Below are 23,711 nucleotides of genomic sequence, written 5' to 3' on the forward strand. Positions count from 1 at the left end.
TCTCCTCTGGCCTGGCTCAGTGGAGGCGAAGATTCATTTCAGCATCTTCCTCATAAGGAATGGAAGATGCTCATCACAGTGGCTGAAAGTGCAAGGTCCAGTGGTGTCCCCGGAGTGTCCTGCCCAGGATGCTGCCATCTAAGGGACTCTGCATTATGAACTGGCACCTTTGGGGAACTTTTGTCTTTATCTATCAAAAAGATTTCTTTGTGATGGTGAAGTTCACTGCCATGGACCTGCTGAAGTACAGGGTGGTGTGTGTCTGAATCCAAAGCAACGCTGCACACTACATTTTGAGACCAAGACTTCAGCCAAAAAAAGTTAATATCCTGAGCCCAGCAACCTTGATTCCCTGGCTCCCTTCTCGTACGTGTGCACACACAACAAGGTTTGGGATGCAATGAAATCTTGAGTCGGGCCAAAGTCTTGAGTCACATTTTCCTTCAGGTGAATCTCCAAGACGTGTTTTTCATCAGTAGTGTAATCTCGTAATTTCATGGTTTGTCAATTATATGTTGGCAATAATGAGTAAGTGAGCAAAGTCTGCCTTGTTCACCTGTTCACAGGTATCTCAGAGGGTCTGGACAACCAAGGAAGAATATGTAGCACATGGGAAACGTCCAGGAACGCAGCAAACGGCAGAAAGGACAGATGCTCTGCTCACACAGGTTGGAGCCTCCACGGCCTGCAGCGATTCAGCTGAAACCAGCCCAAAAACTGGCTGCAGGTCTGGTTTACACTTCACCTCTTTTACATTTTCTGTGCAAATTCAGAGAGCTTTCACGCTCCGCTGGGTGGAGTCCCTTCTCCCACAGGGACTGGCAGTGTTGGCATCGTAGTTGTGTGACATGTCAGATAGAGAGGAAGTCATTGATTTGGGATCCTAAAGCCTGAAAAAGAGCAAACCAAAACAACAGGATTAAAAAAAAAAAAGGTGTTGCCTATATCCTTCTAATAGCTGGGTTTGTTTGGTTAGGTTTGGTTTGTTGGTTTGTTTTGGTTTTGTTTTTTCAAAGTACAAGACAGATGTAGGAAGGTTTGTCATGCATGAACTTTGTGGCTGGGCTTGTCAAACAAGACATTCTTTGCCTATAAAGAGTCACAACCAATGAGAAATAAAATAAAAGCAATCAACGAGGTTCAGCTGCTGGTTTTCCCCAACAGGTTTCCCAGGAGGCTGAGCAGACGGGCAATGAGATGCACCTGCCCATGGATGAGCTGGGGAAGGACCGGTGGATGGAACCCCCCAGCTCCCTGCTTTGCCTCTGCTGGGCTGCCAGCTGCACCATCAGCGTTACACACCCAATATCCTGGGCAGTTTAAGCAACATTTGTTCTTCTGGCATCTGTCTTAGCGCTGGATGAAAGGTACCGCCTGTTTTTTTTTCCTGTGGTGGTTGTGGGTGGCCAGGAATGACCTGACCTCTACCATATGAGCTTTTTAATGTTTCCAGATTGGAATTTGTATGTAAATCCTGCCTTTGCTGTTTAATAGCACTTTTCTCTGCTGGTTCAAAAGCAGAAAACAGAATTATTGGGATGAGTTGAAAGCTGTGGTTTCTGAGCCTCGATCTTACTTTGGCAACATGTTGGGCTTTAGTGGTAGTTGTGTCTTGAGACTTTCCAGTCCAGGGGGAGTTGAAACGGTCTGAGTCGTTACCACTGCAGCCTGCAGAGCTTCAGGAGCTTCTTTCTCCCAGGTGGGCCCATAGTTTTGGGGTGGCTTGTGGGTTTTTCTTCCCACAGACACAATCCCAGATGATGAGCAATGAAAGTCCTGCACGGGAGTAACCTCAAGCACCCCATTAGTCTTCTGTTGAATGTAGACAAGTGGGACATAAACAATATTTGAGAATTTTCTAGTCTTGGCTGGAACCCAAGATAAACATATGTTATGGTTTTCAAGAGGAATATCTGACATGCTAGGCCAAATCAAAGCATGATATTTCATTTCTTTTAAGTAATATGCTGCTTTCTTTGTATCTCTGATATTACAAACTGTCTGAAGGTAACCAGGACATTTACCTCTTTAAACTTGAGTGAAGTTTGTGATGGTTTGTCTCAAAAGCACCGAACAAGTGTACCTGTGTGGTTGTACCCTGGGGACAGATGTCCTGTGCACCCATGTCTGCCTGGAGCCCCCTTTGGTGCTCTGGGCTTGGTGTTCCAAGAGGCTAGATGATATCTTGTGATATTTCTTTAATATTGCTTAAAGTAAATCAACAGAATCAAAGTAACCAAGTAGCGAAAAATTCCACATTTTTACGAAGGTAGGTAGATAGGAGTTTATTTTTTAAATTATTTTTAATTTTTTTTTATTTGATCTTTATAATCTTGCCTTGAATTGTGGTTGGACTTGAAGTGACGAGCCTAAACCTGCAGTAGCTTCCACCAGGCTGCAGGTCCCTTCTCTTCAGCTGCGACACCAAAGTCAAACTGTGGCTGTTTCTTTTATCTTCAGCACTTCTGAAATAAGGCTCACAAACTTGGTGTAAGTTGGCAGGCGTGGCTTATTTAAAATAAATAAATCATCCTCCTACCTGTGGAGAGGGTGAACCTTGACCTGAAGTTTGCTTGGAAACAATGAATGGGAGATGATGAGATTTTACTTTACTTTTTTACTGTTCTTTAGACAAAAGACTGAAATTTAACGGGAACAAATCTTATGCAGTGGCTTGGAAATTCTATAAATGCCTTTAAATTACTGTTCATTGGTCAGACCACTGAAGTGAGTGAGCTGGACATTGACCATGCAGCTGGCATGGTGTTGGTATTGATGAGAAAAATGAGCTTGAAGCACCTTTGGCTGGTGAAATCTGCTCAGGAGAGATGCAGAAGCAGCATGGGGATGTCCCCCATGGCATTTATGTGTTGGGGACAATGGGCTCCCATGGCATTTATTGTCATATGCCCTCCACCCCTTTCTGAAAACAACTTGAACCTGTTGTGTTGAAGCTGGTGTGAAAACCTGTCCTGACTTCCCAGACTCCAACTGGGACATTCTCATGCTCTGAAGTGAATCTGTGAGCCAGGAAGATCTATAACCGTGCAGACTGACAACCTTAAAGGTTGTATACTCAGAACTTGCGAGTTCATAAATATTTACACATTTGCGTGATCACTGCTGGCAGCAGTTTGCCTTTGCTGGCTTGGGAGAGGCTGGGGCTGAGCGGATCCCAGGGCTGCGAGTGAGGAACTCGCTCCCGCTCCTCACCTCCTCCTGGTCTCGTTCTTGTCTCGTTAGCCTGCGGATGTGTGGTGTGTTTTACCGAGAGTCGCGTTGCTTGAGGCAGGTGGACACGCTCAAGGTGATGCCCATGGCTGTGCTGAGCCTCCGGCAGGGAGGTGGTTAATCTAGTAATTGGATAGAGGCATTTGGTATTTTTTTTTAACCAAAGAGTAAAAGAATGACAGCTCTTTGAGTGTCTAGGACCACCCTTCTGTGTAGCTACACATCCGTAGGCTTTGAGAATGGGCATTCCACCTGCAGCGCCTGTTTCCAGATGTGCAGATGTGCTGATCTATACCTGCGCGGCTCATGGCCTGAGCCAGGCTGGGTGTCTGGAACCAGATAAAGACAAGACAGGCTGGCTGATGTACCTAAAGGAAAGGGACAAGCTAATGTGTTTAACAAAAGCACCTTCCCAGTGATGCAGTGGAGGCTTCACTGCGCGTTGCTCCCCCAGGTCCTGCCAATGCTCGGTCGCCATCCGGAGCGCCGGAGACGTGCAGGTTCTGGGAAGTGTTTCAGTGTGTAGGAGGAAACCCGCATCTTGTCGAAATTTGCATTATGTCATTTTACATGCGGTTATGTCTTGTGCCTAGTGATGCAACGTAACCCGGCCTAACCCCACTTGACTTTCCGCAACGGGAGCATCTCTTGTACCACTCGTTGTGGAAGGAGGCGGTTGGAGCTCAGGCGTGGATGCTTAAGGGGGGATTTTGGAGTAGGTACTTGCTATGCTGACTCTAATTTTTTTAAAGGCATTTTGATTTATGGCATGATTTTTTATATTTATATACAGGATTCTTAAATTCTGTGTTGTGGTTTTTTTTTTTTTAAATTGAGATATTCACTGTGTAGAATAAACTGTATTTTATGCTTTATCTCCATATTCAATTTGTGTCTGGTGACAGAAAATGTGATCATTCTCTAACATAAGTGTGCTGGTACCTTTAACAAATATTACAGAAAAAATATCTAATAATAAGGCAATAATTCCATAATTATTTATCTTGTAATTTTTGAGCGTCTGATGTCATTAGTGACCGATGCCACTACAGCACCTGATGATAACAGCAGACGTAGGCAGTGGGGAAAGAAAGTGCATGCTAACCTTGCATTTCCCCCACCATATGTATCCTTCAGATGTAAGGGAAAACGCTGTCATGAACTCATGTGTTACGCTGCTGCAGCCCCATGTGTGGAACTGATAGTGTGTAATTTATTTATTTATTGTTTTAAAAGCGTTGTTGGCTTCAGAGCATCCCCGTCCCCCACCAAGCATCACCTTTTGCTCCTTCTCCCCGTCCTGGGAATAACGCCCATGGGGTGCGTGGTTGGGTGGGCACCCCGAGCCAGGGCTGCCTTCGGCCCGGGGGGGGTGGGTGCTCCTCTTCCTCCTCCTCCTCCTCCTCGCCGTGGGCTCTCCCCGTGAAAGGTCACGGTGCCGCAGTGGGAAGTGTGGCCGCGCTGCACCCAGCACCAGAGACACCTACCAACAAATAAATAAATAAGTAGAATAGCTTCTGATGATAAGGGACAACTCCATGTGAATCTTAATTACCGTAATTGGTTCTCAGTTACTATGGTGATTGGTGGGCGCTCCAGAGATGCCTTTGATGGGTGATAGATGTTTACTCGCACGCGAGTCGTCGCTGTTCGAGTGCAGCAGCCCCATCAGAAAATCAACGTTCACCCGTAACTTGTACCTGGTGCTGAAAGATACACTGCATGTCGACAACCGCTGTAAATAAGCAAATATTCCAGCTGCTCTTTATTGTTGCAGGTAAAACTCTCTGGCTCGGGGGGTGCAGCATCCCGTCGCTAAGGGATGCCAGGGTGATGCTGCTGTTAAACGGCATCAGCAGGAACAATTAACCAGCCGACTGAGAGGGGATATTTTGTTTTGCGTTAGGAGCAACCTCTAATCCCCGCTCCTGACACGAGGAACTGGGAAGGCTGGAACGGGAGCTGAGTCCTCGGGGGGGTTTTCGGAGGAACCAGCTCAGGTCATGTTGCTGGGGCTGGGGGTGCCCTTGCAGCATCTCGGGCTTTCTGGTGTACGTTCAGACCAGTATTCTGGGCTGCGTGGGGAAGTTCTCAAGGAGCAGAAACTAGAATGTTGGTTTGCATAAGGATTCTTGCGCACAACCCCTCATTCCCTCGCTCCTTTCCTCTAAGGCAGAGGACGAACTCACAATATTATTTTTAAGCACAGATTTCCTAATGAAAAGTGAACAGAATTCTAGAGTGGTACTTCTACAGTTAAAATAATTCCCTACATGGTTCCACAGCAGATAAGCCCATATGTGGCTTCTATTTCTCTGCAGCCCATGACAAACCTTTAAGTAAAAATAAACATCTTTGGCGTGCCTGAACCAAACGTGTGTTATCCTGAGCTAAACTGCAATTAATAAAGTGACACAAAGTGATGTTGCGCCTTTGAACGCTGAGACGCAAACTTTGATTTGCAGCGTTTAACGGAGCAAGTGCCCTGAGCCTGCAGGAGCTGCGGCTGCTTTCGCTTGCAGTGCTGGAGCTGATTAATGGGGGCTGTGGCCATGAGAAGCCAGAAATAAATCACATGCAGAATCTTCTCTTGATTTCCAGAATTCAGGGGCTCTTTTGGGGGCTGTTACCAAACCCTTCCCCTCGTTGTCACGGCTCCAGGCCCTGCAGAGCTGCACTTCCAAGCCTTCGACTGCTGCACTTTACAACTGTTCTTTTGTTATTTTTTCTCAAGCTTTTAAGACTGAAATTAAAGAGTAGAGTGCGGGAGCAAAAGATCAGGATGGTTTTAAGGGCAAGATGTAGGTTTGGTTTTTTTTTCTGCAGAGAGGATGACAATGGTGTTAGAGAAAAGGAAAAAGTTCGAACTAAAGCTTATAGTATAACCTTTTAAAACAAAAAGCAGAAATCACAGCCGCACAAGTGTATTGCTGGATCGCGAGGTTTTATCTAAATAGAACGGGGTATTGATGGCAGTGAGGTATGGTGAGCAAAGACTTCCTGGTTCATAGATAAATCCAGCTGCGCATGCCGCTGGGATCGGGCAGCCACCTTGTTCCTATTTTGGTTTGCAAACCGCACGGAGGAAGCCTGACAATTCCAAACCATGTGGCTTTCTGTGATTCCTGCCTGAGTATTAAAAACAAAGCTTAAAAGAAGGGATGTAGCAGCGCGTTTCATTTTGAAGGTGCCTTCACCTTGCTGTGCCCCGCAGGATCTGCCCAGCCACGCTGGGGCTGGCACAGCCCGGCTGCTCCAAACCCACCACAACAAGGACCTTTATTTCTTCGAGCAACTGCAATTATTAGAAATGTGAGAGTCTATTTTTTTTTTAAGACCTTTTGCTTTCTAACAGTGATAATAAATCTTAGCTTTTAGGGTTTTTTTCCTTTTCAGACCCACATATTCCCACCTAAATCTGGTCTGGATCCGCTCCCCGGGGCAGCACTTGGGTGCTGGTGAAGGGAACCCGCGTTTGCCTTCACGGGAGGAGCCTTGACAAGAAATATCTCTCTCTCCAACACATGCTTTGTCATTTAAAAGTTTATTCCAAGGGCTTAACTCCATAATTGCCCCCTCCTTGCAGCACCCCCATCACTCCCCTGGTTTGACAGCGAGGGGATTGATGCAAACCAGCTGCTGGGAGCGGGAAGGGCTGCGGCACCGCGGGGGTTAACGCCGCAAATCACCCACCGCAACACCGAAGATATAAAGGGGATGGGAGGGAGGCGGGGGGGAAAGGAGAAAAGACAATAAAACCAAAACCAAAACAAAAAAGCCCAACCCAACCAAATGAGGAAGGCAGGAGCTGGGCAGCGGGCTGCCTGCTCCGTGGGTGCCGGAGCAGCTCGCTTTGCAAAGCCGGCGAACACCAGAACCGTGCTGGGGAGGGATTTGCAGTTATTGTCGGTATCGCTGCCACCTGTGCGTGTTTCTGTACATCCCAGGCGTGTGTGTACACATATTTGTGTGTTTGCCATATGTACGTACCGCGGAAGGAGGCATTGCTGTTGATATTGCTGAAATTCTGCTTTTAAGCAGCCGTCGAATTAGAGCGATGCTCGCCCACAATTGAAACTGAATTGGGAAGTCATTCCAATTTCATCGTGACTTTTGCTTTGTTTTCTTGAATGAAATAATTGAATTTAGCCCCTGATTATTACTATAGGGCAGGAAAAGGGTGATTATAGAAGCAGCGCCAGAAAACAAAGCTGCCGTTACGTGTTTAATCCACTCAAGAAAAAGGGTTCTCGGACTTAGCGAACTGGTCTTGTTGCTCTTTTAAAAGGACTCATTTTTATCTTTTTTGAATAGAAATGCCAGTTAATTTGATTTATAATGTGGAGCGTGAATGGAACAGAACCATGAAGCGCCGAGCTCCGAGTGCAGGCGGAGCCGCTGCTGCACCGGCGCCTTCTCTTTAATTAGCGCCCAACCGCCGAACAATTGTGAGCACTAACAACCCCCGCTAAAAATCAAACGCACTTTGGCCTGCATAGCATTAGCATCTAAACAAAAGTTTTTCCTTAAGATGGTCACTGAGACACAGAAAGAAAAGAACCCTCTGCTTTTTTATTCCCCCCCCACCCCCTTAATTTTATTTCCAGAACAACGACTGCCAGAATATAGCAAGCAATGTTTTAAGGGGGGAAAAAAAACCCTGGCTGTAAATGTGCACAATATTCCACATTATATACATGTCATTTCTGAGCACTGTTGGAACGATGCAGTGTCAAATCTGTATGACAGATTGAGGTGAAAGCTGGGAAGAGAGAGCCTGTGAAGAAACGGCCCTGACTCAGTCAGGCACCCTATAGAATTTATCCTGCGGGCTATAAGTAACCGGTTTCATCACATAAAAGGAGGAGTGGAAGAGGGATAATTGTCTACTAATTTGGGTCTGGGCAACGCGCTGGTCTAACGATGCCATCTAGTGCTGCGGGACCTGGGGGACCCTGGGGACCCCCGAAAACCCAGCCTGGGCAATGGCATCCTGCAGAAAACACCCCCAACAAAACCAAAAGCGGAACAAAACAAAACAGAAAATAAAGAAAAACTTTCCAAAGAACTCCTCACTGGTTTTTTGGGGATGATTCCCACTCTGAAGCAGCATATAGGAACAGTTAATACCGAAATGTTCTACCTTTTGAGGTCAATGGGTATCCTAAGCGATGCTCTGCAATCAGGAGGCTCAAAAGAGGCCAAAGCAAAGGATGAGGTGTCATTTGGGTGGGCGCTGGTTCTTGTCCCTGTGTGCGCAGCCCTTGCACGGGAACACGGCTGCCGCTTGTCAGATGGATTTGGGGCTGGAAGGGAGGAATTGCCAGCGGGAATAAGGCAGAGAAGGGCAGTAGAGTGGCTGCAGAGGAGCTGCAGAGCAGCGTGCGACTTCATCATTTTAATTTAAAATTGCTTACGTTTTCTGAATCCCCCCCAATTGTGTTTTTTGTTTATTTTTTGCTTTTGTTTATGGTGGTTTTGTTTGGTTGGTTTGTGTTTTGTTCTTTTATGCCACTCAGTAGTAACGATTCTGGGAAGAAATGTCCAGGGTTCAGGGCGCTGGGAAGCAGCTCCCGTGTGGCATCCTTGGGGACATGGAGAAGCTGCCGGTCCCTCCAGCGAGCAGGACCCGTAGCATCTGCCCTGCAGACCCAAAACACACCCAGCACGGCCTCTTTTTGGAAGAAATTCTGATATATATCTATAAGTTGAACATATAGCATCATGGGGGTTGGTTTGTTGTTGTTCGGAGGATTTTCTTGTTTTGGTTTGGGGTGGTGTTGTGGTGTTTTGGTTGGTTGGTTGTGGGTTTTTGGAGGTTTTTTTGTCTGTTGTTTTGGGGGTTTGTTTGTTTGGGGGTTTGGTTTGTTGTTGTTGTTGTTTTGGTTTGGTTTTTGTTTTTGCCATGGGTTTGTACTGTTTTGTTCTTGGCTAAATCCGCGGTGTCTGAAGTTATCATTCTGGCAAGGCTGAAATACGTCTTTCATCTCAGGAAGCCCTTTGCATCCAAACACTTTTCCACACGGAGCGAACAAAGGAAGTCACTTGGGTTGGGCTTTCTGGTTGGTTTGGGGGGCTTTCTTTGGTTCTGGGTGTTTGGGTTTTGCTATGTTTTTGGTGCCAGGGCCTCTCACCAGCACTGCCCAGTGCCACAGGGCCGGTGGTTCAGGCTCCACCACAACCACGTGTGGGTGCAGCTGCGGATGAGCCGGGGGATGTGGGGGACCCAGCAGCGCAACGTGGGGGCTCCCCGGGAAATCTACCTGCATTTTGTCAGAAAGAAGCAACAAAACCCAGCAGGTCCCTACCAGATCTCACGCAGATGATGTTTTCTTATTGGAAAAATAGTCCGTTAAAAAAAATAATAATAATTCTGATTAGTCCTATAAATACTAACAGTGCGCAAGCTCCATCCCAATTCCTGCCGCTCGCGCGTGTCCGTGCTCTGCTGACGAGCCCTTCCAGTGGATATTGTGCAAATCATCTTTACAGAAGTGATGTGAATGCATCAAAACCTTCTCCGTTGCGCTCTCGTGCAGAGCGGCACCAGCTGAGTGCGTGGCAGTGTTATGTAAAAGAATATTCTTGGAAGGAATAAATCAGAGGCTCTATTAATCCACGCCGAGGTCAGGGCGAGGACGCAGCCAGAGCCGCGTTTGTGGGGCTATGGCAACTTCTTTTAGAGGAGCTGGAAACAGCCGAGAGTTCATATTGCTCTTATTTATTATCTTACTAAGAACTCCAGAGATACTGCTTCCTCAGAGTGGTGGATGGATAAAATGATGCTTAGAAGTGCCCTTAGATTAATTAATGTAGCTATAACAACTTTATTACAGAAACAGCAAGTGAAAGGCTGATATGTACCATTGCTTATCACAGAACACTTAAGCTACAGCTGTAATTGTTTATGTGAGCATCAATCTTTCCTACAGGTTTGGACTTGGTTCAATTCTGCAGCTGTTTCACAAACAAGAACTGTGTGGTTTTTTGTTGTTGTGTTTATTTATTTGTATTCCTGCTGTTACCGAACCCGGAGAAGGCTGACAAAGGCTACCAGGTCTTCCCTCTTGCCAGATGCGACTGAGCAGCCTGTGGGTCACCGATGTGCGGGCAGGTAGGGGCGAGCCTGTCCCCTACCCAGCCCCAGCCAAGCCGGTTTTAGTGGTCCGCTGTGTTTGGCGCACACCCGTTGTCGTCCTCCAAGCCGACTGTCGGCAGCGTGGGTACCGGATGCCATTTCGTAGAAAATAATTTATTACTTGCAAGAAAAGTAGCTTTGATTAATTTTGACGTTCGTGGAGATGAACTTGAATAGGTGAAGAAAGCAAAGACGTTAAATGCAGTGCTAGGATTGTAGGCACCAGGCCAATAAAAACAACCATTGTATACGGTGGATATATCCACTCGGAGCTTACAGAGACCTTACCACACCTGATGAAAACTGTGGCTGAGATGGGCCGAACACCCACTAGCAACCTGGCAGAAAAACAGAAGTGGATAGGCCTGGTAATATCTTTGATCAAAACCCGTTTTATTAATAAATTAATATTTATGATCAATAAGCAGCACTCGCATTTCCTCTTTGCCAGTTCTCACCCTGCTGCAGCCACGTGTCATTATTAATTTACTGATATCTGCATATTTTTAGAGCCTTAGTTTTTCTACCCCTCTCACACGTTGTGTTGGAGATCAACCGATCGATCCGCCTGTCTGGTGTCACCGATTAGTGAGGTGGCCCCACGCTATTGTCACCGACTGCAGCCCCTGGCTCTGGGGAATTGCGTGTGCGCGGTGCTCGGAGAGTCCGATCTTTAATGACTTGGTTTGCGAGCTGAGCGATCCCCAGCACGGGGTTCACATGCGCAATTCCCCTCCGAGTTGGGGTGCGCACTGGTGAGCGTCGCCGGTGGGACGGGTGCTGGCACCGGCAGCATCGCCCACCCAGCGCTGCCTTATCCCGGGGCGCTGCCATCTGCGGAGCCACCTCCTCAGCACCCCAAGAACAACTCCTGGTGCTCCTGTGCTTCCTGCTCTCCTGGTTTGGCCACCACATTTGGTGGCACCTCCATGACCTCCCTGTCCCAGCCTTCCTGGCCAGACGTGTTCCTTTTGCAGTGTCCATGCTCACTGGGAAACCTGATGGACCAGCAGGGCTGACTTTCCCCTAGGTGTTGGCTGCTTCTTCCTCACCCCGTTTTCACATCTGGTGGTTTAACCACTTTTCAGGGTACTTCGGTGACCGCGTTCGTGGGCTTATGGCCAACTGTGCATCCAATGGCTCATCCTCAGCTTTGTGTCCCCCTTCCCGCTGTCAGGCCCAGTTTTGAGGCTGGCGGGGTCGGACTGTGGATCACACAGGACAGGGACCGTCCCTTGTCAAGCAGCGCCCAGGCGTTGAAGAAAAAGTGTTATTTAACTTTCCATACCAGGCAGTGCTTTTGCCCTATAATGATATTTCTTCATTGCCTCCATTTATTTTCATCAGAACAGCCCCGAAGGCCGGGGGTGGGGGGGATGCTGCTCCCGCAGCCCCTCGGCCGCATTCCTGGTGCAGCAGCTCCACCTACACACCGGCCGCGGAAACTGCGCGGGGGCCGGGCAGGATGCGGCCGCGGGTACCAGCGCATCCCCCGCTCGGAGCCCATCGCCTGCTCCTGCCTGCCCACAAATCGCTGCGATTGCCCCATATCTATTTATTCATTTTTTTTTTTTTAAAAAAACTTTAATTTTGTTTTCCAAATCTGCGCGAGTTTTCCGCAATACCAAGGCGTGAGAAAGCCGTGCTGTGTCGCAGGCTCGGGTAGGCACACGAACAAGCTGCTGGACTTTTTTACCCCCCTAATGTTACAGATTTTTTTTAGATGAGAGTTTCTGCCAGACTGTGAAGAGCGAAATTAAAAAGCCCTTCTCGTCTGCGTCAGAAACGCACAGGCACCGCGCGTTGGCAGGGGCTGCACAAGCCGTTACCACCGAGCGCTTTTTCGTAGCGATGTAATTAGCGTGTTTAGCAGTTCAGTGCAGCTTTTAAATTCAGATATGTCTTATGCAAAACTGTCTTGGGCGCTGTGCAGAAGCAGAACAGTTTAACCCCCTCGCCGCGCTTTCCCCTGTCAGCTCCCGCTCGCTGCAGCTTTCTTTGAAGTTCTTCTGCTCATTGGAATAAACACATAAACAATCTGCTCTGTGAGACACTGTGAAACTTTCTATACGTTAAATAATGTAATTCAGTTTAAATATCAGTTCATTATCTGCTGCTTGCTAATATCTTTATCACTGGCAACTGATGGGAGCTGATTACGATGAGTTGCAGCTCACCCTTATTAATTGCAGTTGATTAACGCGGTTTAATGTTACAGATACCCTTTCTCTGCTGCTAGATTTCGCTGTTTTTCAGTGGCTCTGAATCCAAGGTATGTGGGGAAATACCTCCCTCTAGTGCTCATGTGCCTGTTTCTTTGTGGAATCAAATATACTGTGTTTGATAGCACACTGATATTTTATTAAGTCTGATTTGGAAAATGCTAAGATTGTTTCTGATGCTGTTTTCTCCAGCTTCGACCTCATGGCTCTTCCTGCAAGGGTTAATGCTACTTTGAAGTAAAATATCACGGACTTGAAAGGCCAAGGGCAATGAAGGGAATAGAAGTGCATAAAGGGAGATGCAAGATGAACATTGCATGGCAAGGTATGAGAAATATAGGGTGCCAAAGGAGATCCCGAGGGAGAAGATTGGAGTTGTGCTTCAGGTGATCTGCCCCACAATGTGGTTTTCAGAAACTGGTGGCTCTAGGACCTTGAGGAACTGGTGGGGGAGACACAAGATTTACCCCAGTCCCAGCAGGGAACTGGTGGGACTGGTGGGTGCTGGCATCTCAACCCATGAAACCAGAGAGCCAGGTCCCTCCAGTCCCAGTACAGACCAGCAGCCTCAGCTGGGCAGGATGGGCCTGCCCTGGCCTTCCTCCAATCCATTATTTTATCAGTTTTAAAATGTTTATTATTTTTATAATTCTTTCTATTTGTCTCTTGCAACCCAAGTGATTCTATGATCTCGCCAGCTGGTTTGGGTTTACAAAACCCTGCGATGAAAACCGTAGATGCTGTGTGTCTTAAACTTGAAATTGCTTACAAACCTGTGGTACGTTCATTCAAAATGTTCCAATATATGTTAGAAAAGAATGGGGAGGGGATGGTTGGAGATGACTGTGGAGGGGCTGTTTCCTGCCATTAACTTCCAAAGTTGTTTCTTATACGGTATGGAAATGTTTGCTACGTTAGCACTCTAAGTTAAGTGTCTCAAATGTGCATTTAATTTGGATTTAATAACACCATTTTTCCTTATGAAAACTCAGTCAATTATTGAAAGCAATTTTTGAGGTTTAGCAATTATTTAAGAGGTGCATTTACAGTAAAGTAATTAACTCAAATGGCGTGTTCATGGAAATAGTATATTTAAAACAAATTTAAATATTTGTTAGCAGAAGAAAATATTTTATACTCCAATAATTTGATAATCCTCACATTCATTGTCTCTGAAACTTTGTAGTATTATTTAGCAACTTGATGGAGAATTTTCAAGAGCCTTGGGAAAAAGGCTCATGGGGATATAATAACAATAAATGCTTTTAAATGTGATACAAATAATACTGAATTAGGGGGAAAAGAAAGTGACCATCTCCAACTATAACCAGCTGTCCCTGGCTTCTTGCTAAACTGTTGCTTGGGCTTTTTTTAATAGAAAAATAAATAAAATAAAATGGAGATGCCGGGGCATCTTGGCTCGCCTGGTGGGCAGTGCCAGGGGTTATGCTGATTGCATCCAGGAAGACAATATTATTAAAAATATTGCATTTATTAAATAATAATAAGTAATACATAGAACCCTTTGCACGAGACCAGGGCAGGAGGCAGGGGGGAGGCTGCTGCGGTAAAGCAGCCATGAAATGACCTATTAGGGAGATTAAAATAAACCCACTTCAGCACAATGGGTGTAGTTACATCATTACATTTATTGGGCTTTACGTTTATTATTAACATAGATATTTCTCATGACTGCCTGCAGACCTCAATTAATTTCTCTCTTTTATCCTTTTAATTCTGGCGTGCTCCTCCTTACAGTGGCTTCTGCTCGATCAAAACAAAGAAACTTTTGCTGACAGATCTAAAATAGGTGTCTCAGAAATTACCCCCGTTACTCTCCCTCCATTGGCATGGGCAGGGGTGCTGGGTTCCCAGTTTAACTTTAAGTACCAGGCTGCAGCTGGACCTGGGACCGGTCCTGGAGTCCAGCCGTGCACATGGGATGAACCTCAGCGCTGCCTTGGGCAGGAGGTGGGGAGGTCACAGGTGGCAGGAGGTGACTTTAAAGCACAAAGGGTCTATGAAAACCCATTCCTAGGAGCTGTGAGACACATCGAGCCCCGGCACCAGCGGGCTGTTAGTACAGAGGGGCTTAAATCCATCGGGGCTGGTGGTAAATGCAGATAAGCCGCAGCGCAGCCCGGCAATGGGAACCGCACCGGGGAGCAGATGGGGCTCGGGTTCTGAAGAGGAGGGATATTAATAAAATCGGCTTTTCTTCACTATTCATTTCTGACAGCTGTGTTGCAGGATACCCCGCTGAACACATGTAAACTGTCCTGGTGCTGTCCTGAGCACTGCGGCTCACACCGAGTCACCCAGAGGGACCAGCACACGGCTCAGCATCTTCTTGCTGCTGCTCAGACTTTTTCAGCACACAGTTCAGCATCTTCCTGCTGCTGCTCAGACTGTTTTTTCTGCGCTTGTTTTATAGAAAGAATCATGTTTTGGGGGTTATTACTGCTGGGTAGTTCATTATCTGTTCAAATGTGCAGTGACTAACTGCAGAAGAAGCACAGGCAGGGTCCACATGAGTTCTCTACCCCATTTGAGGTTCCATTGGAAAACACTGAATTACTCATCCCAGGTTGGGCAACTGCACTTGTAATACCGAAACTCGATCCCAAAAGGCATTTCCCTTATGGATCTTGAATGATGTTTTGTGTGGATGTGAGCTTGATTCCGCACGTTTGCAAAGCCGCTTTACCGCGGACACAGCCCTGCTCTTGGCCTGGGGAGCATCTCCTGGCCCCCTGCTGCCACCCAAAGAGGTGACAGGTGACTTTCAATGAGTGTTCGCAATACAGATTTTAAGACTTTTTTTTTTTTTTTGGGGGGGGGGGGCGGAAATGTTGTGTATGGGTTTGCTTGGGATGAGCTGCACAGATTTGGCTTTCTGGAAAGGGATAGGTGCCATAAATGTCCTGTGTGGTGGCTCCAGAGCCCTCTGGGCTGGTGACAACCCCAAATCTCTGCTGCAGCCCCTGCCAGATGGACTTTCTGAGCTGCTCGCTGCCCATTGCGCAGCCCCACCAGCACCTCTGCTGCCTTCACAGCTGGATGGGAAGGTGCTCAGCAGGATGAGGACCCCTGAGTGTCCTTGTGGGGATGTTCCTGCAGCTCTGGTGTCACCAACAGCCCTGGTGTCACCGTCCCCAGGCCACCCTGCTCGCCCTGGTGCGGGCAGGGGCCAGGAGACCTTCCCAGGGGACTGTCTGTGTGTCCCTCCCTGCTGGTGGGGACAGCGTTCCCGAGTGTCCCCCTCGCACCCGCTGGGAGGAGCTCTAACCACAGGGATAAAACTCGGGCTTGGCAAGGGAAATTTTTCAGTGGAAATATTCCATGTATTTTGATTTATGTTTTACTCTTTGGAAGGCTGTCTAAACTATGTATGTATCCGTAGAGATAATGAAAAAAAAATAGGTTATGGTTTTTGTTTTGTTTTGATTTGTTTTCCCCATCTCTTTTGGTGTAAGATTTAAAGGCTATGCTCTTCTGGAGTTTTAATTTGCCGCCTTATTGTCCAGATAAAATTTATGTTGCTGATCCTGTCCGGGGCTCCCCGGAGCAGAGATAATGTATGTGTTGAATAGATTTCCTTAGGATTATTTAGGCTATAACCCTGCAAACGTAACCTCTGTGCCGTTCTCCATCTGGGGGCCGGCTGTGCCAGCACAGCACAGGGACCGGCTGCTGGTGACGCTGCCGAAGGGCTCCCAGGGGTCACCTTCTCCTGGGAGCACCATCACAAAGCTCCGAACAAGAGCGTGTGTCATGGGCAGGGGTCACAAAGGTCTTCCCTTCTGGTTTGGAGGTTTGGCTAAAGTGAAATATTTGTTTGCATTTATTAAGCATGGTATCTGAGACAAAATGCGGCTCAGTGTCTGGTATTAGAAAAGAAAACAGCTTCAGCAACTTCCTATATGGTTTTAAGGTGACATTGGAAGATTTTCCAATGTATTTAAAGTGTGTGTAGGGAGAAACGGAGCAAAGTCTGGTTGTTCTGAAACTCTGACCATGAAGTGTTCACAAAACACCGTTCTTCCCCCAGTGTGTAATTAGAGTCTCAATGTGTATGGAAACAGTTTTTTTAAAGGGTTCAGGCTTTGAAACTGGTTAAGGGTGGCCAGTCTAGTGCATGAGCTGCTCGGAGGCAAAACAAGGTGCTTTAGGCCTTTCATTTTTGCATATTCTCAGGGAGCAATTTGGAAGCCATGTTGGTTTTATACTGGTGTTGCACCGGGAACTGTTCAGAGGATGCTTCCCCGCTCTGCTGTGCACGGCACGGCAGCCCCAGCCCTGGGGCACAGGACCTGGCTCTCAGCATCTCCTGCTGCTTCCATGGTACCTCCTGGGGAGCAAAGAACCCCAGTAATCTGTTGCTTTATTTTCTCTGCTCCGACCGCAGCTGGATGCTTGGCCTCACTGGCCAGGAGCGATGCGGTGCAGGCTCGTATGGGCAACTGGTTAGCTTGGTGTCTGAGAGGAGGCAATCCGGATTAAAATCAATGGAGAGCACAAGCCTGACCCGACTTCTGCCAGACATCATTTTCTGATGAGCTTTAATTAAATGCTGCATCCCAGCATCCTGCAGCAGAGCCTGGGCGGGCGCAGCCTGTGCGTTGTTAGCGGCATGGTGAGACAAGCCAGCGTGTGTTTTGCAGACCCTACATGCAGCACACGTTCACGTGGGCTTTGAACTGACTTTCACCATCATTTATGTAAATCAAATTGTCAGCGCTTGTACTGGTTTGTAAAAACACTTGTTACATTGCTGCCTTGAAAGGCTCATCTCAAATGTAGCTTGGCGGGCAGCAACGCCGGCATGGCAAAGTCTGTCCTGCCGAAGTCTGTCCTGCTAAAGAGCTCCTGAGGTTGGGAAGGCAGAGAAATGAAGCCTCATATTCCCCATAACTCCCTCTGATTCAACTGTTTGTCCCAAAGCAAGGGTACAAGCTCATCACAGGTAGCTGCAAAAGCTGTGGAAGCGAAGAGCGAGGTCGCCCTTTCACAGCAGCGAGGAGAGGAGAAAACCGGGGTGACCACTGGGGATGCACGAGGCTCAGCCTCCGAGCCCTCCCGTGGCTAGGACTGAAGTGCATCCCTGGTTATCTTCATCTAGTATTTAAATAATTAGCAGACAACTGTGTGCGTTGTTGCTAGAGAGAGATTAAGGGGATGGTATTGCTGTTAGTGCCGAGCCCTGGGGTTGCTTGCCTGGATCTTTGCTGGTAACCAAGCAGAGGATTAACCTGTAATAACACAGCCGGGCTCTCAGGATGGTAATTTACGGATTTGCTCTGAATGTTAGCAATTTCACTAGCCTGTAAATTTACAGAATGTAACGTGTTTAGGAAAGGTTTTACAAAATGGTTGGAAAAGATAACTACGGAAAGTATGTAAGTGAGGATTAACAAGGCATATCAAGAGAACACGGCTTCAGAGCTGTCCCCTGGCTGGCGTTGGGCAGCGCGTCCTTGGGGGTGACATCTGCTGCTCACGAGGCTGGCACGACTGCCAGCACCCCTGCACCCAGCTGGATGCCGAAGTGAATCGGGAACATGTGCAATAAATAGCAAATACTGAGTCTCCCTGGGTTACGCTGCAGGTTTTGGGCTCCATGGCAGCCCAGGGCAGCCTACACACATTTCTGTATATAGACATACAGATAAACATAAAGGAAAGGATATCAAGGGTGCAGAATACACCAGAGGAGATTAAGAAATGCCACGCTAACGCTATCTGTGCAAGCCCTTGTACTTGGCACAGTCTGTAGTTCCAGCTCTCGGGTTATCCGTGTGTCTGCAGCATCAGCTGCTGTTTGCTGATTGGCACAAAGTGGCCCCGAGATCGGGGACCGGGTCCTCACACGAGGACATCTGGGGACACCCCACACCCCTCGTGGCCTTTGGGCTGCTGGATAAAAGGGACAGGGGGTAAAAAGTTAAATCCTGTATCTTGTGGGAAGCCCCTGGTTCATGCAGCCCTTGCAGAGGGGCCGGTGCAGGCAGGGCACATACTGTAAAACTGTGTGATTGGTTTACAGGGTCATATTTCATAAAAAACAAGAAAAGTGTTTGTTCTCCGAAGAACAAATTTTGCTCTCAGTTTTCCTTGGCTCCAGCTGGATTGGGGCAAAACAAGGGCCCCTCTTCTCACCAGGACTGGTCCAAGGGGTAGAACTCACATCCAAGCGCTTACCTTACCCCAGTTAATCCCTTTATTTTAGGGCTAATTTTTAATTTCAAGTGTCCATTTTAAATTTGAAGGTGGTTGTCCTCTCCAGTTTGGAGTCCTTCATCATCAGTCGACTCAAATGGAGCTCAGTACAGCAGGAACAGCTGGGTCTGTGCCCCATTCCAGGAGCACCACGTTGCCAGGTCAAGAGGAAAGCAGCGCAGGCAAAACCCATCAGCCTGGACTACAAAGTTTCCCCTTGATGTGCCTTGTTTCTAAGGATATGGTTTGGCTCTGGAGTACTTGGATTACCCCATGTTGGGTTTTATTTCAGTACTTTTGATAGGAATTGTATCAGGCTCTGCAGAAGCTGGAGTTGCCCTCTTGCACCTTCTGCATTTTCTAGTAACTCACTTGTAATTAAGCTTTATCTAAACTGCTCAAGAGCAGTTCTCAGAATTATTTTCAGGGCATCACATGCTTCCTTACGGGCTATTTTTGTTGCTGTTATCTGTGTACAAGCAGTTTTTTGCTCCATGCGTGGTCTGTAGCCAGGGTGGCAGCAGATGGGTGGCATGCTGACACGGCTGGGGACAGGGACACGGCAGCGCTGTCAAGGGGACAGGGCTGGGGAGTTCGATGTGGAGCCCAGGACAGTCCCCAAGGGTCTGCCAGGAGCGGTGCCAGCTGGGCTGTAACCAGGGCAGCACGCACAGCAGGGCTAAAAATGGAGATTTTAGGTCTTTGTGGCCATTTCTACAACTGCCTAAAAGGAGGTTGTAGCATTGGGGTGTTGGTCTCATCTCCCCAGGAACAAGCACCAGGACCAGAGGAAATTGCCTCAAGTTGTGCCAGGGGAGGTTGAGGTTGGATTTGGGAACAATTTCTTCCCCAAAGGGCTGTGGGGCATTGGAACAGGCTGCCCAGGGCAGTGCTGGAGTCACCATCCCTGGAGGGCTGGACAGACGGACATGAGGTTCTCAGGGATGTGGGGCAGTGCCAGCGCTGGGCTAATGGTTGGACTCAATGACACTGAGGTTCTCTTCCAACCAAAATGATTCTGTGATTCCATTATTTCTTCCACCCAGGAGCTGTGTCCAAGACCCGGTGTCAGAAGAGCCATGTGAAAGCAGTGAACCCCCACCGTGGCTTCATGTTTCCTAATCCAGTTGTGACTTTTCAAGGGACTTTTGCAGAGCAATTTTGCGGCGAATAGGGTCTCTGCCTCTTCTGTCCCCAAGTCCAGCCTGGCAGAGGGGCTGCTCTGGCTCCTGGTCCCCTTCCCGGGAACCTGCAGGGTCCAGTGCTGGGGGACATCACAATCCCCTCGTCCACCCTCCTACACACATTGGCCACATCACCCCCAAATATCAGGCTTCCCCTTAGACAGCTGGTCCTGTCTCGGGGCTTATATTGACGTTGCTTCATTTCTTGAAAACTACTTTTAATTGAAGTGTTGATCTATAATAAGAAAAACACTCTGAAGACTGTTGCCCAGCTAATTGTATGACCCTGTCCAAACTCACCTACGCAAGGGTGTGTCACCATCTCACTGCAATTCAGAGCACTTCATGGTGGAAAAATGGCAGGAGCTGCCTTACAAGGACATGTGCAGTGCTTTGGGACGTGGAACCGGGACCAGCAGGTGGAGCGAGACCCCACCAGTCAGTGGGAAAGACCAATGGGCCATCCCTGTCCCCAGAGCCAGCAGCTCAGGCCGGACCTGCCGACCAGCGCTTTGTCACCAGAATGCTGGGATTCGGGTCTATTTTGCAGTGTTGTGATTTGCCAAATATACTTTTTCTGTAGTGAGTGATATTGATGGATTTCATCTGACTGCACTTAAAATAACATTTCAAATGTGCCATGTATAGACTTTTATTTTTAGTTACTAACCAGAGCAGTGATTTCACAGAGGGCTGGTGGATGGGTGCCGGAGCTTTCAGACTCCCAATTGGGGCCCATGTCAACATGTTCACCAAAGGTACATCCCGATGGAGCTCCCCTGGCCAAACGCTGTGATACCATGCGCACATAGAATCTTTGTTTTGGTTGGAAAAGACCTTTAAAATCATTGACTCCAACCATTAACCCAACACTGCCAAGTCCACCTCTAACCCATGTCCCTGAGAACCTCATCTGTGATGGCCAAGGTGTTGGGAAAGGCTCTGACCGGCTTTGGGCTGAGTTTATCCAAAATCTGGTGGGATGGTCATGGCAGGGTCCAGCGCTGGGCTCCAGCTGCTGCAGAAACACTATTTAAATAATAACTTTTCTGGGAAGGACAAAAGGAGCGGCAGCGCTTCATCAGTATTTATGGTGCCACAAATGCATGGCAGATGGCACCGCTTTTGTGCCTTCACACTTTCCGTGCTGTTTAATTACAGGCCTATAAATAGCTGGGTTTATGACTTACGGTCAGATGCTCTTTCATCGTGGTGGGAAAATAAGTAATAACAAGAAAGCAGCTGCTTTTTTTGTTGTTTTTTTCCCCTCAGGCAAGCGCCCCTGTAATCACGACAGATGATTTTCAGAGATGGGGGTTTCTGCCAGATTTCTGCTGCACTCTGCTCTTCTCCAGCCGCTCAAAGGATCTCATTGCAGAAGGTTTGTGCACTAACCGGGGCGTTTATTACACAGGAAAATTCTGCATTTGGTGAGATGATAGTTGAGCCCATGCAGCCTTGGGTCTTACCTGAAAATAATCCATGTGGCAAAACAAGAACAGGCTGGCTGTAAATCTCAGTGTTTCCTTTGTAAAATGCCATGGAAGAGTTTATTATGGGTCTGCCTGCTCCCTGTAAAAGCACAGATATATTCCTTATCACCTGACCCCGCTCAGGCTCACTCAGATGGAACCAACACCGACAGCCTGGCTTTTCTATGTGAAAATTGCAGCCTCCTCTACTATAATATGATTTTGAGGGAAAATCACAATTGACAGCTTCCACATGCTTATAGTTCATGTGGGAAATGTTTTTCCTCAGAGAAAAAACCTTGGGACAGGGAAAAGCAAGAAGGGGGAAGGATATTTCCAGGGTTAGGAGCAGGCAGAGGTGATCAACCCCAGAACATCCTGTGCTTTGCTTTTACTCCTTGTAAAATCATCTGTTCTGCTTTGGTGGCCACAGATCGTACCAAGGACGTGATGCGTTGGCACAGCCAACATCTGGGTGAACCAGGGGATGGAGGATCCTCTCAGAAGTGACACTTTGGCATCACATGTCCCTCGTTCTCGCCCAGACAGGAGCCCAATGGGCAACGTGTTCTGCGAGCAGGAACAGGCAACCGCGGGGAGGGAGATTTGCTGTTAATGGAAATGTCCTCTGAACCGTGAATTGCAACACATAATTCTTGAGATTATATGTGCGAGTTTGCCAGTATTTATCAAAGTATCAAAATCTGAAATAAAGATAATTGACTGGCAGTGAGATGAGCAGGAAACAGGGCAAGGTTGATGGAGTGCACGTCTTTCTGCTGTGCCGCACAAAATGAGGAGCTTCCCGTTGAGCTCTAACCTGAAGCTCTGCTGGTCCATGGGCAAATATCGCCATGTGGCCTCTTCCCAGCTCCACTGGTTTAGTGTCTGTAATACTGGCAATAACTCAGCTCACGGTGGGGATCATCAATGCTTGGCAGCGTTCAGGTTCTCAGTGATGTGTTTGCAGGAAGGACCACAGGAAAATGAGTTCTTGTAGCAGCTTGTGCTGACAGCCGGTAAATACGGCGGGGACCACAAGGAGGGTGATGTATCTATGACGTGCAACGTCTCGTGTGACACCGTGCAAGGTGGATGGGATGTAAGGAGGTCTCTGACCACGTCTTCTGAACAGCTATTGCGAATCGGTAGGATAAAGCGTGAGATAGTGGGTCCTGCTAATTGCTTAGCAAAACACAAGATGTTGGCTTAATTTGTTGGTCAGACCTAGCCAATACTCGACGTGTAGATATTGATTGCGGAATAATTATGCTAAATCTTTGGAGGATACTGTAATAGGAGGCTGCAATTAAAAGTTGATGGTAGCTGGGTCCATCCTTAGGGAGCCCCATCCATGCAGGAAGGACAATCTCCTCTTGCCCTACACACCTGGTCTCATTCCTGCAGTGGCCAGGACTGCAGATCCATCTGAGCATCTTTATGGTATCGACTCATTTATGTTATTTTGGATTTCTTTTTTCATCAGTCTCTTGGATTTTGTTTTTTATGTAACTTTTTTACTGCCAATGGTCATTTAGCAGCTGGTGCTTCACTAACTTTGTGACCATAACTTTCTGTGCTTAGATAATTAAGTTACTCCTCTTCCAGCAAGAATCCACTTCACTTTAGATCTAGTACAGAGATAGTGTGTTTATTCGAATATTGTAAGAAATCATATTAATTACTCCACAGGGAGGAAGAGATAAAAATTCAAATATTGTATTTAGTGAATAGCAACCTGCTGTATATCCTAAATTTGTGCTGGTAAGTATTATATCTTTGTGTGATGGACCTAAGCCACCCCTGGCAAGCTCTTACCTGTGTTTCCACACCTGGTGCTTCATGGGTGTTTATTTAGCCAGTGCCCAGCAGCCTTCTATCCTGTCTTGGGTTTTTAGTGAATATGCACTAAAAAGTCACCACTATTGTGCTAAAATAAAACCCTTTTGAATGCTAGTGTCCTGCTCTGTGCCACATTGGGGTACACAGCTCCCGATAACACAGGGACGATGAGGAAGGATGGATTTCGACTGCCACCAGTACCAACTGCAAACCAGATTTCTTCCATTTAATTGATAGTGGAGCAGCAGAGCCCGTGAGAAAGGTCATGTTTGAGGATGAGCTTCAGCAGAAAACCACAGCTCACGAATAATATTCTCTCTATGAAGAAACAGAAATTGCTGAAAATGCTCGAAAGGTAAGAGAGTGAACATCAATATTTGACTTGCACCTTGATGAAATATAT

The 23,711-nt window shown here is 47.4% G+C and overlaps 1 long non-coding RNA gene across 1 annotated transcript; it reads left to right on the forward strand.

Moving 5' to 3' along the window:
* The first annotated feature begins 572 nt into the window (after positions 1 to 572).
* LOC139828345 (uncharacterized) lies at positions 573 to 21,369 on the forward strand. The gene is made up of 3 exons (XR_011739857.1): positions 573 to 727; positions 1,165 to 1,367; positions 21,267 to 21,369. It is a non-coding gene; the product is annotated as an uncharacterized lncRNA (long non-coding RNA).
* The last annotated feature ends 2,342 nt before the right edge of the window (positions 21,370 to 23,711 follow it).

This window comes from Patagioenas fasciata, chromosome 7 (genome assembly GCF_037038585.1).
Source record: "Patagioenas fasciata isolate bPatFas1 chromosome 7, bPatFas1.hap1, whole genome shotgun sequence".
Lineage (NCBI taxonomy): Eukaryota > Metazoa > Chordata > Aves > Columbiformes > Columbidae > Patagioenas > Patagioenas fasciata.